The sequence below is a fragment of the Danio aesculapii genome, chromosome 4 (assembly GCF_903798145.1).
Source record: "Danio aesculapii chromosome 4, fDanAes4.1, whole genome shotgun sequence".
NCBI lineage: Eukaryota > Metazoa > Chordata > Actinopteri > Cypriniformes > Danionidae > Danio > Danio aesculapii.
In genome coordinates this window covers 10,301,108-10,317,335 of record NC_079438.1, presented here as the reverse complement: position 1 = coordinate 10,317,335, position 16,228 = coordinate 10,301,108, and the positions used below count along the sequence as shown (strand labels likewise).

Here is a 16,228-nt window from a genome sequence, read left to right as displayed (position 1 = left end):
GTTTAGCTCAGTTCAGTGTGGTTTAATAATCACTACTGAGAGTCCAAACACTGAAGAGTAATCCATCGATGCGCAGCTCTACAAATCCTGCAGCTCTACAGATACTCAAGCAAGCAAATACTGAGATAAATATAGTCTACAGTACAAATATTAGTTGTGAAATAAAAGTTAGTCTGCTTTTATTAAAATGACAGAGAACATTTAAAAAGATAAATACATTACTTTTAAAATGCTATAAATTATGTTATAACCTTTAAAATAATTGTTGCATTTTATTTTATTATATATATATATATATATATATATATATTTTTTTTTTTTTTTTTTTTTTTTTTTTTAAAGTGATTAAAATACTGTACAGTTAGTTGCAATGCTATCAATGTTATCTCTTGCTTTATGATTTAATAAACTGTTAAAACCTGTGCTCTGTTGCATAAAGTAATTAAAGTTACCAAAAACTTACAATTTGGAAGATAAAAATACTAACATGTCTTTAACACTTAAAGAACCTTACATATCTAAAGTAAATAGTAATTTAAACACTCCTAATGTAGTTGGTAGTTGATTAGACCAAGGCCCAAGCCCACCAAGCCATGCCCGACGGGAGATCACCTTTCCTGGGTCTACCTGTCGGGATGTCCCGTGCCTGGAAGTACGTGCCTGGCGCCAAATGCCTCTGACCTGCCATCAGGATTTTGGGGATGGCGTGAAATTGTGGACTTAATGAACCAGGTGGTCTAAGGCCAGGCTGGTCTGCCCGAGCAGGTGCATCCATTTACTGCAAGCCTTCGGCGACACATCCTAGCACAATGGGGAAAAAAGCAGGGGCTCTAAGGCCAGGCTGGTCTCCCCGAGCAGGTGCGTCTGTTTCCCGCAAGCCTTCGGCCACACGTCCTGGCACGATGGAGAAAAAAGCAGGGGGTCTAAGGCCAGGTTGGTCTGCCCGAGCAGGTGCGTCTGTTTCCTGCAAGCCTTCAGCCGCGCTTCCTGGTTCAATGGCAAAAAAGCAGGAGTCTATGGCCAAGCCGTCTGCCGGAGCAGCTGGTCCATTTCCCGCGCGACCTGGTTAAATGGGAAAGAACCAGTGCGGCTATGGCCAGGGATCTTTGAACCACAGTACATTGAGGTGGTGGAGAGGGTGGTGCCCCAGAGCTAGGTGGGTCACCAACGGAACTTCTGTCTAGCACGTGCTGTTGGCTAAGTCCATGGTACCTGGCTTAAGTATGGGGTGCCTGAGCATTACTGGGGAACAGGTGTCAATCAAGAGGAGCCTGTGGGGCCGCTGATTGCCCCGGAAAGAGTGTGGGTCCCCGGGCAGAAGGGGTGTGACTTGTGTGTATTGAGATCAGTGGTTCCAGCTCCCCCTAACGTGGACCCTGGCCCCCCGGGATGGGTGTGGGTCCCCGGGCAAGCTTTGGTCAAGTGAGAGCTAGTGCAGTGAGTCTGGGGGGTGGTGGGTCTTTCTAGCGAGCATCTGGTCAGTGGTGCCGGGGTTACAGTTTGGCCCCGGTTTAATGGTTGTTTAATGATTTGGTTCCAGAAGCCATGAAAAGGCTCACACAGCTGGCGCTGCCCCGAAAAAGTGCGTGTTCGATCGGGTTCTACAATCCCCTTTGAAAAGGGAAAAGCTGCGCAAAAGCTCCCACGGCTGACGCAGTAAAGCTGCCCAAATGGTGCGTGTGTTCGATGGGGTTCTACGATACCCTTTAAAAAGGAAAAAAACGTGCAAAAGCTCCCACCGCTGGTGCAGTAAAGCTGCCCAAAATGATGCATGTTTGATGGGGCTCATACCATCCCTTTGTGGGAAAGAACAAGAAAAAGGCCATGCAAAAGCTCCCATGGCTGGCGCAGTAAAGCTGCCCATAACGGTGCGTTGTTCCTTGGACACCCATGGTTCCTTTGAATGGGGGTTGGGGAAATCCCCCAAAAGTTGTAACAGCTTATACATGCGTTGGACCAAAGGGATCTTGAAGGTATCGGTTTACACCCCTGGTGCGGGGGGGTGTCTTCCCCTTAAAGAAGAGTCACCAGCATCATGACGCGGAAGTGGATGCCTCCGCTGCCTCCTTTTGAACCGTTCCACGCAGTGTGTGGGTCTTTCCCTCCAGCATTGGTCTTGGATGGTCATGGCTGAATGTACGCTCTGCTTCAACGTCTACAGCCGGCTCTTGCCGCACCAGTCAGCGGTTCACATAGAGACAAACTCGGACGAGAAGAGGCTTTTGCTCTCGCTTGCCACTGGCTGTGTGGACATGCGGAAGATGCTGTGCCCATTGCCCGGCTGTCGCAGAACACCATGGGAAGAGCAAAGTGTCGGAAAATGGCTCGGGAGTTGCGGTGGTTGCAGTCCACTCAACCGATGGTTCCTGTGATGTCTTAGTTGCCGTCGTCGGAAGACGATGATCGGGAACCAGATGACCCGGAAGCCGGGCGTCTGTGTGCTGACCCCCGCTGCAGGCTCGCTATGGAGCGCATCCAGGCCCAGCTCTCAGACCTCAGCAACAGAGTGGAGGAGGAAGAGGAGGTCTCCAGCAGCGCCGGCACCATTCCCGGACCCGGCCCTCAAGTGAGGGGTGGCCAAAGGTCCTAAGCCCCCCGGACCTCTGGAAACTTACGACCCACAAAATTACCCCTACACGTTCCCGCCCTGAGTTGAGTACGGTTATAGCACTTTCTGTTGAGCTGGTGGGGGTATATCATCAGGGCTGACTTTTGACTTACATCCCGTTTCTGCAGACTTGTTCTTGGAAGAGATCGACGGTTTTCAACTGGGAATTTCCTTTTTATCAACCAGCCAGCGTGAGTTCGAGCTTGGTACGCAAAGGGTTAGAGCTCTCATTTGTAGCATACGCAGGCAAGTTGTGGGGTCCAAGAGGTGAGAACGAAGCAGGCGAAAGAAGGCAGACTGATCTCCAAGGCCAGCCTGGTACGCTGTCACCAGACCGCTGGAAGAAAAATCAATGCCCTTCTGGGTGAGTGTTTGGTCCACCGGTGGAAACACTGACCTTTTTTTTTTTTTTTTTTGAATATATTCCAAATGAAGGAATTCAAAAAGCTTACAGCACCTGGTATTCCCAGGCGGTCTCCCATCCAAGTACTAACCAGGCCCAACCCTGCTTTGCTTCCGAGTTCAGATGAGATCAGGCATTGCCAGGGTGGTATGGCCGTAAGCGAGAGCAGCAGTCAAGAGTTGGCTATTTAAAAATAGGCGCAGCACCAGGAGCCGAGCGCTGCTCAGCTTGCCTTGAAACAGCACTGACAGAAACAATACCCTTGGCCCCTCAATAGTTTACCTCTTTTTTAAAAAAAAAATTTATTTATTAATTTTTTTGCCAAATGAAGGAATTCAAAAAGCTTACAGCACCTGGTATTCCCAGGCGGTCTCCCATCCAAGTACTAACCAGGCCCAACCCTGCTTTGCTTCCGAGTTCAGATGAGATCAGGCATTGCCAGGGTGGTATGGCCGTAAGCGAGAGCAGCAGTCAAGAGTTGGCTATTTAAAAATAGGCGCAGCACCAGGAGCCGAGCGCCGCTCAGCTTGCCTTGAAACAGCACTGACAGAAACAATGCCCTTGGCCCCTCAATAGTTTACCTCTTTTTTTAAAAAAAAAAAGTATTTATTAATTTTTCTGCCAAATGAAGGAATTCAAAAAGCTTACAGCACCTGGTATTCCCAGGCGGTCTCCCATCCAAGTACTAACCAGGCCCAACCCTGCTTTGCTTCCGAGTTCAGATGAGATCAGGCATTGCCAGGGTGGTATGGCCGTAAGCGAGAGCAGCAGTCAAGAGTTGGCTATTTAAAAATAGGCGCAGCACCAGGAGCCGAGCGCCGCTCAGCTTGCCTTGAAACAGCACTGACAGAAACAATGCCCTTGGCCCCTCAATAGTTTACCTCTTTTTTAAAAAAAAAAAAGTATTTATTAATTTTTCTGCCAAATGAAGGAATTCAAAAAGCTTACAGCACCTGGTATTCCCAGGCGGTCTCCCATCCAAGTACTAACCAGGCCCAACCCTGCTTTGCTTCCGAGTTCAGATGAGATCAGGCATTGCCAGGGTGGTATAGCCGTAAGCGAGAGCAGCAGTCAAGAGTTGGCTATTTAAAAATAGGCGCAGCACCAGGAGCCGAGCGCCGCTCAGCTTGCCTTGAAACAGCACCGACAGAAACAATGCCCTTGGCCCCTCAATAGTTTACCTCTTTTTAAAAAAAAAATGTATTTATAAATTTTTTTGCCAAATGAAGGAATTCAAAAAGCTTACAGCACCTGGTATTCCCAGGCGGTCTCCCATCCAAGTACTAACCAGGCCCAACCCTGCTTTGCTTCCGAGTTCAGATGAGATCAGGCATTGCCTTTTTTTTTTTTTTTTTTTTTTTATTAAAAATAATTTCAGTTACAATTTTACACGGTAAAGCATAATACAGTACATATTAAAAAATCATTTGGAATCAAAAACATTAAAACTGTGGTAAATTCCAGTTCATTTCTTTAAAAACTTGACATGCTTTGTTCGTCAAGATTTTGTGCAGTTCACCTAAATTGTCCTCGTTTTTATAATATATATACAGTTTTTCCATATATCCTTCCGTTTTCCTCCTTAAAATTGCCCATACATCCATCACAATTTTCTCTTTTTTTGCCACAATTCTTCTTTCCCACATTGCATTCTTCATCAGCATGATACATAGGTTGACAATTTTCTTATTTTCATTATTCTTATTCCATCCCAACATCAATATTCTGTTTCATTTTCATCCCAGTCTCCAAGTAATCCTTTAATTAAAACTTTACAATCTTTTAAAAAACTTTCCAATTCTTGACAATATAAAAACATGTGTAAAAAACCCTCTTCCTCTTTTTGACATACTTTACATATTGCACTTTGTTCCATCCCTATCTTGTTTAAAATGACATCTGAAAAGATTGCTTTGTGCCTTATTAAAAATTCTAGACATTCGACTTTTGTTTCTACATACCTTCCTTTCATGTTCCCCCATATTTCATTTGCTTTTACATTGTATTTTTCCATCCAGTATTTGTTTGCTGTTGGTTCTTTAAAAACTTTCTCTCTAAAAAAACAATAAATATTCTTCACAGTACATTCTTTAAAATCGTGTGTTTTTTTCTCCTATTTTCACATACACTTCATTTGTTTCTTTTTCTTTTTCAAAATTATCTATGCTTCGTACCCATTCTTTCGGAATTGCCTGTTTAATTATGTCAAGATTTTTCTCAATTTCCCTTCTGTTGTATTCCTCTTTCGCCTCCTCCATTGTGTCTATAACATATTGTTCAGTTAAAAAGCCTTCTTTAAATTCATATAAAATGTCCCTTACTTTTAAAATGCCAACTTCTATCCATTTCTTAAAAAATAAAACCTTCCCTTGACTTAAAATGTTGTTGTTCAAGAAAAGAGGTTGGTTTAAAATGTTTTCCCTTCCATGTGGATTATATTGCACTATAGTTAAAAAGTTCCCCCACGCACTTAAAATTTCTCTATAAAATTCAGGTACGTTTTCTGTCATCCAAGCTTTTGTTTTCATCCATAAAATCCCATCTCCCATGTTAAAATGACCACATTTGTTTAAAAAATATTTCATTGTTTTTTTCCACTCTGCTTTGTTTTCTTTTTCTAGATACTTCTTTATTCTTTTCACTCTTAAACTATTTTTCCTTTGTTCTACATCTATTAAACCCAACCCACCCTTGTCTGTTTCCCCTACAACTGTATTAAAAGCAATCCTTGGTGGCTTACCTCCCCATAAAAAATCAGTAAAACATTTTTTCAACCTCTTTTCTATCCACATTGGCATTTCTAAAACATATAAAACATGCCACAATTTAGACTCCATTAAAACATTTATAATTAAAACTTTTCCTTTTAATGTCAGTGTTCTTAGTTTCCAGTAATTTAACCTCCTTTCTATATCTGTTAAAAAACCCTCCCACATCTTATCTCTAGCTGTTCTGGCATCTTTCCCCATTAAAACCCCTAAAATCTTTATTTCTTCTACTTCTTTAAAATGAGTGCATTCTGTTAAATCTGTCTCCTTTCCAAACTTCATATAAACCATTTTGTCTCCATTTACTTTACGTCCCGATCCTTTACAAAGTTGTTGTACTATTATCATTGCTTCTTTCACACTCTCTTTTCCTTTTACTATTAATGTAGTGTCATCAGCATATTGAAGCATTTGATTTACTTTATTTTCTTCAATTACGATTCCTTTTATTTTTTCTTCTTCATTGATAGCTAGACCCAGGGATTCTGCCACAAGTGAATATAAGAGTGCTGACAGAGGACATCCTTGCCTTATCGATCTTGTTATTTTAAAACATTCTGTTAAAAAGCCATTACATTTAATTTTTGTTAAAATATCCTTATATAAAATCCTGATCCATTTTCTAAAAACTTCTCCAAAACCAAACTTTTTAAGTACTTTAAATAAAAACTGGTGTTCAACTCTGTCAAAAGCTTTTCGAAATCCAAACTCATTATATATCCTTCCTCTTTTTTGTCCTTCATATATTCTATGATGTCTTTTATGCTCATTGTTATGTCTGCTATGTCTCTTCCTTTTATCGCGTAGGCCTGTGTTGTTTGAATTATTTTTGGCATCACTTCTTTTAATCGATTTGCTAAAATTTGAGTTCAAATCTTCAAATCTGTGTTTAACATTGTGATTGGTCTGTCATTTTTTAACAATGTCTTTTCTCCTTTTTTGTGTATTAATTTCATTAATCCCATTCCCATTCTTTCATTTAATTCTTCTTTTTGCAGTATTTCTTTATAAATTTCAGTTAAAATTGGTAATAAAATTTCTTTAAAACATACGTAAAATTCACTATTTAACCCGTCTATTCCTGAACTTTTCCTTTTCTTCAAGCTTTCTATTGCTTTTCTTATTTCTTCTTCTCTTATTTCTTGGTCACATTCTCTTTTGTCCTCTTCATCTATTTTTGTTTTTATCTGTTTTAATAATTTTTCCATTTGTAATTCATCAACTCCCTGTGTTTTAAATACCTCCTCATAGTATGTTTTTATTTCTTTTAAAATGTCTTCATTACTTCATTACTACACAAAGCTGACGTAAGGAAATTCGCTCTAAACCTCCAGGTGCAACCAGCTTTGCAATAAAAGCCACTGTGAAAGGCATGAAAACACAAGTGGAGAATGCGGGCATCGATCCAGCTACCTCTCTCATGCCCTTTTCACAATCAAAATTGAACATTTTAGACGTGGTCGAAAAAGAAAAAATAGGATCACATCTGTTCTGTGGTGGCTTCTTTGCCCTGCCTGCCATTTAGTCGTCAAATTGCCTAGAATGGCGTGCTTTTCTTTTGAAGGCCCTACCTAGTCCTGCTCCAGTAAATGTGTGAGGAGCCCTGCATGCCGAATGACGAGTTACTCAGAAATCAATGCACATTGGCCTTGCCTTGGATGGACCTTCTGCTACTTTCCTGCAAGGCCATTTTTTTAATTTATCATCTTCATGTCGGCCAGCAGCTCTATATCATCTAAAGGTTCCATGGTGTAATGGTTAGCACTCTGGACTCTGAATCCAGTGATCCGAGTTCAAATCTCGGTGGGACCTGTTTTTATTTTGCCAGCACCGCACAAAAAAAGTTAAAATAGCATCCTGTTCCTTTGAAGGCCAAAGAATGACAGTAACTCTGGGTTTTCCAGCACACTGGTAAAAAAACGGCCGGTTAGCTCAGTTGGTTAGAGCGTGGTGCTAATAACGCCAACGTCGCGGGTTCGATACCCGTACTGGCCAAATTTTTACTCTCTTATGCCTCAGATGCACTTAGGGGCTCAGCTTGGTCTCACAGACATCCCTGCTGCAGGAAAGCTGTGTCATGGCAGCCGAAATAGCTCAGTTGGGAGAGCGTTAGACTGAAGATCTAAAGGTCCCTGGTTCAATCCCGGGTTTTGGCAAAGCATTGTTGTTGTTCTGTTTTGGGCACAGGGTCAGTTGAATGAAAGTCACCCAAAAAGCCTAGCCGCTCCACCCTTAAGTCCACCTGCTTCCATTTGACCAAAACGCTATCTTTCTCCCAGGTGGTCACACCGCTTCTGGTGATGATTCCTATGGCCTAATCGACAGCACTCTGCTATATATTTAGTGCTTTGATTTCCCACTGCGGACGCGCCATCGAATAAAAAAAAACTGTGACTTGATAGGGCTTCTGAAGGATTGCAATGATTAGTACTATACAGAACCGGCAAAGCTGACGTAAGGAAATTCGCTCTAAACCCTCCAGGTGCAACCAGCTTTGCAATAAAAGCCAGTGTGAAAGGCATGAAAACAGAAGTGGATAATGCGGGCATCGATCCAGCTACCTCTCACATGCATGCTAAGCGACCGTTCTACCATTTAAGCTAATTCCCCTTTTCACAATCAAAATTGAACATTTTAGACGTGGTCGAAAAAGAAAAAATAAGATCACATCTGTTCTGTGGTGGCTTCTTTGCCCTGCCTGCCATTTAGTCGTCAAATTGCCTAGAATGGCGTGCTTTTCTTTTGAAGGCCCTACCTAGTCCTGCTCCAGTAAATGTGTGAGGAGCCCTGCATGCCGAATGACGAGTTACTCAGAAATCAATGCACATTGGCCTTGCCTTGGATGGACCTTCTGCTACTTTCCTGCAAGGCCAGTTTTTTTAATTCATCATCTTCATCTCGGGCAGCAGCTCTACACCATCTTGAGGTTCCATAATGTAATGGATAGCACTCTGCATCCAGCGATCTAAATTCAAATCTAGATGGGACCTGTTTTTTTTTGCCAGCACCGCACAAAAAAAGCTAAAATAGCGTTCTATTCCCTTGAAGGCCAGAGAATAACAGTTACTATGGGTTTTCTAGGACCCTCAAGTCCAGCTGCTTCACCCTCAAGTCCACCTGCTTCCATTTGACCAAAACGCTATCTTTCTCCCAGGTGGTCACATCGCTTCTGGTGATGATTCCTATGGCCTAATCGACAGCACTCTGCTATATATTTAGTGCTTTGATTTCCCACTGCGGACGCGCCATCGAATAAAAGAAAACTGTGACTGGATAGGGCTTCTGAAGGATTGCAATGATTGTACTACACAGAACCGGCAAAGCTAACGTAAGGAAATTCGCTCTAAACCCTCCAGGTGCAACCAGCTTTGCAATAAAAGCCAGTGTGAAAGGCATGAAAACACAAGTGGAGAATGCGTGCATCGATCCCGCTACTTCTCGCATGCTAAGCGACCGTTCTACCATTTAAGCTAATTCCCCTTTTCACAAGCCAAATTGAACATTTTAGACGTGGTCAAAAAAGAAAAAATAAGATCACATCTGTTCTGTGGTGGCTTCTTTGCCCTGCCTGCCATTTAGTCGTCAAATTGCCTAGAATAGCATGCTTTTCTTTTGAAGGCCCTACCTAGTCCTGCTCCAGTAAATGTGTGAGGAGCCCTGCATTCCGAATGACGAGTTACTCAGAAATCAATGCACATTGCCCTTGCCTTGGATAGACCTTCTGCTACTTTCGTGCAAGGCCATTTTTTAATTCATCATCTTCAAGTCGGGCAGCAGCTCTATATCATCTTAAGGTTCCATGGTGTAATGGTTAGCACTCTGGACTCTGAATCCAGTGAGCCGAGTTTAAATCTCGGTGGGACCTGTTTTTATTTTGCCAGCGCTGCACAAAAAAAGTTAAAATAGCATCCTGTTCCCTTGAAGGCCAAAGAATGACAGTAACTCTGGGTTTTCCACCACACTACTAAAAAAACGGCCGGTTAGCTCAGTTGGTTAGAGCGTGGTGCTAATAATGCCAAGGTCGTGGGTTCGATACCCATCCTGGCCAAATTTTTACTCTCAGATGCACTTAAGGGCTCAGCTTGGTCTCACAGACATCCCTGCTGCAGGAAAGCTGTGTCATGGCAGCCGAAATAGCTCAGTTAGGAGAGCGTTAGACTGAAGATCTAAAGGTCCCTGGTTCGATCTCGGGTTTCGGCAAAGCAATGTTGTTGTTCTGTTTTGGGCACAGGGTCAGTTGAATGAAAGTCACCCAAAAAGCCTAGCCGCTTCACCCTTAAGTCCACCTGCTTCCATTTGACCAAAATGCTATCTTTCTCCCAGGTGGTCACATCGCTTCTGGTGATGATTCCTATGGGCTAATCGACAGCACTCTGCTATATATTTCGTGCTTTGATTTCCCACTGCGGACGCGCCATCGAATAAAAGAAAACTGTGACTTTATAGGGCTTCTGAAGGATTGCAATGATTAGTACTATACAGAACCGGCAAAGCTGACGTAAGGAAATTTGCTCTAAACCCTCCAGGTGCAACCAGCTTTGCAATAAAAGCCAGTGTGAAAGGCATGAAAACAGAAGTGGATAATGCGGGCATCGATCCAGCTACCTCTCTCATGCATGCTAAGGGAACGTTCTACCATTTAAGCTAATTCCCCTTTTCACAATTAAAATTGAACATTTTAGACGTGGTCAAAAAAGAAAAAATAAGATCACATCTGTTCTGTGGTGGCTTCTTTGCCCTGCCTGCCATTTAGTCATCAAATTGCCTGGAATGGCGTGCTTTTCTTTTGAAGGCCCTACCTAGTAATGCTCCAGTAAATGTGTGAGGAGCCCTGCATGCCGAATGACGAGTTACTCAGAAATCAATGCACATTGGCCTTGCCTTGGATGGACCTTCTGCTACTTTCCTGCAAGGCCAGTTTTTTAATTCATCATCTTCATCTCGGGCAGCAGCTCTACACCATCTTGAGGTTCCATAATGTAATGGATAGCACTCTGCATCCAGCGATCTAAATTCAAATCTAGATGGGACCTTTTTTTTTTTTGCCAGCACCGCACAAAAAAGCTAAAATAGCATTCTATTCCCTTGAAGGCCAGAGAATAGCAGTTACTATGGGTTTTCTAGGACCCTCAAGTCCAGCTGCTTCACCCTCAAGTCCACCTGCTTCCATTTGACTAAAACGCTATCTTTCTCCCAGGTGGTCACATCGCTTCTGGTGATGATTCCTATGGCCTAATCGACAGCACTCTGCTATATATTTAGTGCTTTGATTTCCCACTGCGGACGCGCCATCGAATAAAAGAAAACTGTGACTGGATAGGGCTTCTGAAGGATTGCAATGATTAGTACTACACAGAACCGGCAAAGCTAACGTAAGGAAATTCGCTCTAAACCCTCCAGGTGCAACCAGCTTTGCAATAAAAGCCAGTGTGAAAGGCATGAAAACACAAGTGGAGAATGCGGGAATCGATCCCGCTACTTCTCGCATGCTAAGCGACCGGTCTACCATTTAAGCTAATTCCCCTTTTCACAATCAAAATTTAACATTTTAGACGTGGTCGAAAAAGAAAAAACAAGATCACATCTGTTCTGTGGTGGCTTCTTTGCCCTGCCTGCCATTTAGTCGTCAAATTGCCTAGAATGGCGTGCTTTTCTTTTGAAGGCCCTACCTAGTCCTGCTCGAGTAAATGTGTGAGGAGCCCTGCATGCCGAATGACGAGTTACTCAGAAATCAATGCACATTGGCCTTGCCTTGGATGGACCTTCTGCTACTTTCCTGCAAGGCCATTTTTTTAATTCATCATCTTCATGTCGGCCAGCAGCTCTATATCATCTAAAGGTTCCATGGTGTAATGGTTAGCACTCTGGACTCTGAATCCAGTGATCCGAGTTCAAATCTCGGTGGGACCTGTTTTTATTTTGCCAGCACCGCACAAAAAAAGTTAAAATAGCATCCTGTTCCTTTGAAGGCCAAAGAATGACAGTAACTCTGGGTTTTCCAGCACACTGGTAAAAAAACGGCCGGTTAGCTCAGTTGGTTAGAGCGTGGTGCTAATAACGCCAAGGTCGCGGGTTCGATACCCGTACTGGCCAAATTTTTACTCTCTTATGCCTCAGATGCACTTAGGGGCTCAGCTTGGTCTCACAGACATCCCTGCTGCAGGAAAGCTGTGTCATGGCAGCCGAAATAGCTCAGTTGGGAGAGCGTTAGACTGAAGATATAAAGGTCCCTGGTTCGATCCCGGGTTTCGGCAAAGCATTGTTGTTGTTCTGTTTTGGGCACAGGGTCAGTTGAATGAAAGTCACCCAAAAAGCCTAGCCGCTTCACCCTTAAGTCCACCTGCTTCCATTTGACCAAAACGCTATCTTTCTCCCAGGTGGTCACATCGCTTCTGGTGATGATTCCTATGGCCTAATCGACAGCACTCTGCTATATATTTAGTGCTTTGATTTCCCACTGCGGACGCGCCATCGAATAAAAGAAAACTGTGACTTTATAGGGCTTCTGAAGGATTGCAATGATTAGTACTATACAGAACCGGCAAAGCTGACGTAAGGAAATTCGCTCTAAACCCTCCAGGTGCAACCAGCTTTGCAATAAAAGCCAGTGTGAAAGGCATGAAAACAGAAGTGGATAATGCGGGCATCGATCCAGCTACTTCTCTCATGCATGCTAAGCGACCATTCTACCATTTAAGCTAATTCCCCTTTTCACAATTAAAATTGAACATTTTAGACGTGGTCAAAAAAGAAAAAATAAGATCACATCTGTTCTGTGGTGGCTTCTTTGCCCTGCCTGCCATTTAGTCGTCAAATTGCCTGGAATGGCGTGCATTTCTTTTGAAGGCCCTACCTAGTAATGCTCCAGTAAATGTGTGAGGAGCCCTGCATGCCGAATGACGAGTTACTCAGAAATCAATGCACATTGGCCTTGCCTTGGATGGACCTTCTGCTACTTTCCTGCAAGGCCAGTTTTTTAATTCATCATCTTCATCTCGGGCAGCAGCTCTACACCATCTTGAGGTTCCATAATGTAATGGATAGCACTCTGCATCCAGCGATCTAAATTCAAATCTAGATGGGACCTTTTTTTTTTTTTGCCAGCACCGCACAAAAAAGCTAAAATAGCATTCTATTCCCTTGAAGGCCAGAGAATAGCAGTTACTATGGGTTTTCTAGGACCCTCAAGTCCAGCTGCTTCACCCTCAAGTCCACCTGCTTCCATTTGACTAAAACGCTATCTTTCTCCCAGGTGGTCACATCGCTTCTGGTGATGATTCCTATGGCCTAATCGACAGCACTCTGCTATATATTTAGTGCTTTGATTTCCCACTGCGGACGCGCCATCGAATAAAAGAAAACTGTGACTGGATAGGGCTTCTGAAGGATTGCAATGATTAGTACTACACAGAACCGGCAAAGCTAACGTAAGGAAATTCGCTCTAAACCCTCCAGGTGCAACCAGCTTTGCAATAAAAGCCAGTGTGAAAGGCATGAAAACAGAAGTGGATAATGCGGGCATCGATCCAGCTACCTCTCTCATGCATGCTAAGCGACCGTTCTACCATTTAAGCTAATTCCCCTTTTCACAATCAAAATTGAACATTTTAGACGTGGTCGAAAAAGAAAAAATAAGATCACATCTGTTCTGTGGTGGCTTCTTTGCCCTGCCTGCCATTTAGTCGTCAAATTGCCTAGAATGGCGTGCTTTTCTTTTGAAGGCCCTACCTAGTAATGCTCCAGTAAATGTGTGAGGAGCCCTGCATGCCGAATGACGAGTTACTCAGAAATCAATGCACATTGGCCTTGCCTTGGATGGACCTTCTGCTACTTTCCTGCAAGGCCAGTTTTTTAATTCATCATCTTCATCTCGGGCAGCAGCTCTACACCATCTTGAGGTTCCATAATGTAATGGATAGCACTCTGCATCCAGCGATCTAAATTCAAATCTAGATGGGACCTGTTTTTTTTTGCCAGCACCGCACAAAAAAGCTAAAATAGCGTTCTATTCCCTTGAAGGCCAGAGAATAACAGTTACTATGGGTTTTCTAGGACCCTCAAGTCCAGCTGCTTCACCCTCAAGTCCACCTGCTTCCATTTGACCAAAACGCTATCTTTCTCCCAGGTGGTCACATCGCTTCTGGTGATGATTCCTATGGCCTAATCGACAGCACTCTGCTATATATTAAGTGCTTTGATTTCCCACTGCGGACGCGCCATCGAATAAAAGAAAACTGTGAGTGGATAGGGCTTCTGAAGGATTGCAATGATTAGTACTACACAGAACCGGCAAAGCTGACGTAAGGAAATTCGATCGAAACCCTCCAGGTGCAACCAGCTTTGCAATAAAAGCCACTGTGCAGCTCTATATCATCTTAAGGTTCCATGATGTAATGATTAGCACTCTGGACTCTGAATCCAGTTATCCGAGTTCAAATCTCGGTGGGACCTGTTTTTATTTTGCCAGCACCGCACAAAAAAAAAGTTAAAATAGCAACCTGTTCCCTTGAAGGCCAAAGAATGACGCTAACTATGGGTTTTCCAGCACACTGGTGAGAAAATGGCTGGTTAGCTCAGTTGGTCAGAGCGTGGTGCTAATAACGCCAAGGTCGTGGGTTCGATACCCGTACTGGCCAACTTTTTACTCTCTTATGCCTCAGATGCACTTAAGGGCTCAGCTTGGTCTCACAGACATCCCTGCTGCAGGAAAGCTGTGTCATGGCAGCCGAAATAGCTCAGTTGGGAGAGCGTTAGACTGAAGATCCCAGGTTTCGGCAAAGCAATGTTGTTGTTCTGTTTTTGGCACAGGGTCAGTTGAATGAAAGTCACCCAAAAAGCCTAGCCGCTTCACCCTTAAGTCCACCTGCTTCCATTCGACCAAAACGCTATCTTTCTCCCAGGTGGTCACATCGCTTCTGGTGATGATTCCTATGGCCTAATCGACAGCACTCTGCTATATATTTAGTGCTTTGATTTCCCACTGCGGACGCGCCATCGAATAAAAGAAAACTGTGACTTGATAGGGCTTCTGAAGGATTGCAATAATTAGTACTATACAGAACCGGCAAAGCTGACATAAGGAAATTCGCTCTAAACCCTCCAGGTGCAACCAGCTTTGCAATAAAAGCCAGTGTGAAAGGCATGAAAACAGAAGTGGATAATGCGGGCATCGATCCAGCTACCTCTCTCATGCATGCTAAGCGACCGTTCTACCATTTAAGCTAATTCCCCTTTTCACAATCAAAATTGAACATTTTAGACGTGGTCGAAAAAGAAAAAATAAGATCACATCTGTTCTGTGGTGGCTTCTTTGCCCTGCCTGCCATTTAGTCGTCAAATTGCCTAGAATGGCGTGCTTTTCTTTTGAAGGCCCTACCTAGTAGTGCTCCAGTAAATGTGTGAGGAGCCCTGCAAGCCGAATGACGAGTTACTCAGAAATCAATGCACATTGGCCTTGCCTTGGATGGACCTTCTGCTACTTTCCTGCAAGGCCAGTCTTTTAATTCATCATCTTCATGTCGGCCAGCAGCTCTATATCACCTAAAGGTTCCATGGTGTAATGGTTAGCAGTCTGGACTCTGAATCCAGTGATCCGAGTTCAAATCTCGGTGGGACCTGTTTTTATTTTGCCAGCACCGCACAAAAAATGTTAAAATAGCAACCTGTTCCCTTGAAGGCCAAAGACTGACAGTAACTCTGGGTTTTCGAGCACAGTGGTAAGAAAACGGCAGGTTAGCTCAGTTGGATAGAGCGTGGTGCTAATAACGCCAAGGTCGCGGGTTCGATACCCGTACTGGCCAAATTTTTAATCTCTTATGCCTCAGATGCACTTAAGGGCTCAGCTTGGTCTCACAGACATCCCTGCTTCAGGAAAGCTGTGTCATGGCAGCCGAAATAGCTCAGTTGGGAGAGCGTTAGACTGAAGATCTAAAGGTCCCTGGTTCGATCCCGGGTTTCGGCAAAGCATTGTTGTTGTTCTGTTTTGGGCACAGGGTCAGTTGAATGAAAGTCACCCAAAAAGCCTAGCCGCTTCACCCTTAAGTCCACCTGCTTCCATTTGACCAAAACGCTATCTTTCTCCCAGGTGGTCACATCGCTTCTGGTGATGATTCCTATGGCCTAATCGACAGCACTCTGCTATATATTTAGTGCTTTGATTTCCCACTGCGGACGCGCCATCGAATAAAAGAAAACTGTGACTTGATAGGGCTTCTGAAGGATTGCAATGATTAGTACTATACAGAACCGGCAAAGCTGACGTAAGGAAATTCGCTCTAAACCCTCCAGGTGCAACCAGCTTTGCAATAAAAGCCAGTGTGAAAGGCATGAAAACAGAAGTGGATAATGCGGGCATCGATCCAGCTACCTCTCTCATGCATGCTAAGCGACCGTTCTACCATTTAAGCTAATTCCCCTTTTCACAATCAAAATTGAACATTTTAGACGTGG

At 43.6% G+C, this 16,228-nt stretch overlaps 17 non-coding genes across 17 annotated transcripts; 13 read left to right on the top strand and 4 right to left on the bottom strand.

Moving 5' to 3' along the window:
* Window positions 1-3,053: 3,053 nt before the first annotated feature.
* Window positions 3,054-3,172, bottom strand: LOC130223710 (5S ribosomal RNA). Its single transcript, XR_008836830.1, has one exon. It is a non-coding gene; the product is annotated as a 5S ribosomal RNA (ribosomal RNA).
* A 180-nt stretch (window positions 3,173-3,352) lies between these two features.
* LOC130223709 (5S ribosomal RNA) lies at window positions 3,353-3,471 on the bottom strand. The gene has a single exon (XR_008836829.1). It is a non-coding gene; the product is annotated as a 5S ribosomal RNA (ribosomal RNA).
* Window positions 3,472-3,652: 181 nt separating this feature from the next.
* LOC130223708 (5S ribosomal RNA) lies at window positions 3,653-3,771 on the bottom strand. Its single transcript, XR_008836828.1, has one exon. It is a non-coding gene; the product is annotated as a 5S ribosomal RNA (ribosomal RNA).
* A 181-nt stretch (window positions 3,772-3,952) lies between these two features.
* LOC130223861 (5S ribosomal RNA) lies at window positions 3,953-4,071 on the bottom strand. Its single transcript, XR_008836972.1, has one exon. It is a non-coding gene; the product is annotated as a 5S ribosomal RNA (ribosomal RNA).
* A 3,448-nt stretch (window positions 4,072-7,519) lies between these two features.
* Window positions 7,520-7,591, top strand: trnaq-cug (transfer RNA glutamine (anticodon CUG)). The gene has a single exon. It is a non-coding gene; the product is annotated as a tRNA-Gln (tRNA).
* A 109-nt stretch (window positions 7,592-7,700) lies between these two features.
* On the top strand, window positions 7,701-7,774 carry trnai-aau (transfer RNA isoleucine (anticodon AAU)). The gene has a single exon. It is a non-coding gene; the product is annotated as a tRNA-Ile (tRNA).
* Window positions 7,775-7,862: 88 nt separating this feature from the next.
* Window positions 7,863-7,935, top strand: trnaf-gaa (transfer RNA phenylalanine (anticodon GAA)). Its single transcript has one exon. It is a non-coding gene; the product is annotated as a tRNA-Phe (tRNA).
* Window positions 7,936-9,572: 1,637 nt separating this feature from the next.
* trnaq-cug (transfer RNA glutamine (anticodon CUG)) lies at window positions 9,573-9,644 on the top strand. The gene has a single exon. It is a non-coding gene; the product is annotated as a tRNA-Gln (tRNA).
* Window positions 9,645-9,753: 109 nt separating this feature from the next.
* trnai-aau (transfer RNA isoleucine (anticodon AAU)) lies at window positions 9,754-9,827 on the top strand. The gene has a single exon. It is a non-coding gene; the product is annotated as a tRNA-Ile (tRNA).
* A 79-nt stretch (window positions 9,828-9,906) lies between these two features.
* trnaf-gaa (transfer RNA phenylalanine (anticodon GAA)) lies at window positions 9,907-9,979 on the top strand. Its single transcript has one exon. It is a non-coding gene; the product is annotated as a tRNA-Phe (tRNA).
* A 1,638-nt stretch (window positions 9,980-11,617) lies between these two features.
* On the top strand, window positions 11,618-11,689 carry trnaq-cug (transfer RNA glutamine (anticodon CUG)). The gene has a single exon. It is a non-coding gene; the product is annotated as a tRNA-Gln (tRNA).
* Window positions 11,690-11,798: 109 nt separating this feature from the next.
* Window positions 11,799-11,872, top strand: trnai-aau (transfer RNA isoleucine (anticodon AAU)). The gene has a single exon. It is a non-coding gene; the product is annotated as a tRNA-Ile (tRNA).
* An 88-nt stretch (window positions 11,873-11,960) lies between these two features.
* trnaf-gaa (transfer RNA phenylalanine (anticodon GAA)) lies at window positions 11,961-12,033 on the top strand. Its single transcript has one exon. It is a non-coding gene; the product is annotated as a tRNA-Phe (tRNA).
* Window positions 12,034-14,341: 2,308 nt separating this feature from the next.
* trnai-aau (transfer RNA isoleucine (anticodon AAU)) lies at window positions 14,342-14,415 on the top strand. Its single transcript has one exon. It is a non-coding gene; the product is annotated as a tRNA-Ile (tRNA).
* Window positions 14,416-15,324: 909 nt separating this feature from the next.
* Window positions 15,325-15,396, top strand: trnaq-cug (transfer RNA glutamine (anticodon CUG)). The gene has a single exon. It is a non-coding gene; the product is annotated as a tRNA-Gln (tRNA).
* A 109-nt stretch (window positions 15,397-15,505) lies between these two features.
* Window positions 15,506-15,579, top strand: trnai-aau (transfer RNA isoleucine (anticodon AAU)). Its single transcript has one exon. It is a non-coding gene; the product is annotated as a tRNA-Ile (tRNA).
* An 88-nt stretch (window positions 15,580-15,667) lies between these two features.
* Window positions 15,668-15,740, top strand: trnaf-gaa (transfer RNA phenylalanine (anticodon GAA)). The gene has a single exon. It is a non-coding gene; the product is annotated as a tRNA-Phe (tRNA).
* Window positions 15,741-16,228: the final 488 nt, after the last annotated feature.